Source organism: Geospiza fortis, unplaced genomic scaffold, assembly GCF_000277835.1.
Source record: "Geospiza fortis unplaced genomic scaffold, GeoFor_1.0 scaffold130, whole genome shotgun sequence".
NCBI classification, from domain to species: Eukaryota; Metazoa; Chordata; class Aves; order Passeriformes; family Thraupidae; genus Geospiza; species Geospiza fortis.
The window spans coordinates 7,800,391-7,801,795 of NW_005054300.1; positions in this window are offsets into that span (position 1 = coordinate 7,800,391).

Consider the following 1,405-nt stretch of genomic DNA (forward strand, 5'->3'; position numbering starts at 1 on the left):
TCCCCCGGCTCCCTCCGGCCCCCGTCTGATTTACAGTAAATTAGAGACGTGCCATGCTCCGGGTCTGTCAGCGAGACCACAGTGCGCGGCCGCCGTGACTCAGATTTGTTTTCCTTTAAACCAAGTGACTGTGAGAGTGTCCTTAGTAATGTCGCGTGTGGTTTTGGTGGGGAGTTTTAATTGTGCTTGGAGATCGCATGGCAGATCTCAGTCTTTCCTGCGGATGACTTGAAAAGCAGTCGGGAGGCCGGCTCCACTCGCTGGGGCCCCCGAGGTTCCTCTGCGGGTCGGCTCGGGCCGGGCCGGGCCGGGTCGGGGGTCCCGGTGGTTACTTCGCGCCTTTGGCCGGGAAGCGACCCCTCTGCGGGGGCTGAGCCCCATGCCCGGGCTGCAGCACTTGTTCTTAGTGATTGCAAAACTGGACCTGACTCACCACATTTGTGCAGTGAAAGAGGCTGACCCTTTCCGTTCATACAGGAAACCTTGAGCTCTCGATAGGAGTAAATCTGGTTTCAGAAGCTGTTAAGTGTTTTCCTGGCCGCCTGAAGCAGGCTCTTCCCCGGGAGTCGTGCACATTGCTGATTACTTTATCGACATCCTCAATACAGACAAATTCAGGAAACACTCGACTTCTGATAGCCGGGATCCGTTTTTCTGATATTGTTCATTTCCTCTGTGTGGGATGTGACTTTATGACAGCTAAAATAACCAGTTGCTTCCTATTTTTTGAGTCTGTTTTGCACAAGAATTACTAAAGCCTGACGCAAGCAAAATCTCGAAAAACAATGCAGCAAATTGCAAAGGGTGCAGGCAGTAAGACAAACAGCGTGACTCAGTAGCACTGGCCGGAGCCTCCTGCCCCGAGACGCGGCTGCGGCTCCGCAGCGGGGCCGGTTCCCCGGCGTGTCGCTGCCTGCACCGCCTCGCCCCTCACCCGGGCCCGGCTGAGCCTGTCGGGCACCCCGCGGCCCCTGGCGGGCAAAGCCCCAGCCGAGGGTGGGGGACAAGCGGGCTCTTCTTCCTAGAAGCCCAGTGCCTTCCTGCTGGAGCATCACCCCTGCCCAGCGATGTCACCGCTCTCCACAGGGACTCGGCCACTGGCTCAGTGAAAGGGAGACGGTTTCTTTAGGGCATCGCAGTAAAAGAGCAGAAGGAAGCAAAGGTGTTTTTTTTTTTTTTTGGTCTCTTTCTTTGCGAGATAGACCAACAGGAAACACATTGACGGAAATGTTGCCAAAGCCCGTAAAGTGACTTTAACTGGTGTCTCCGTTTGGCGGAGGGGAAAAAATCAGAGAGGGGAAAGATCAGAGTAGGAACTGAGAGAAATAAAATCAGGCGAAGGAAATTAGCGAGCCCTGGACCCGGCGCACTACCGGGCCTGGGGCTGGGCAGGGGCTCCCCAGTC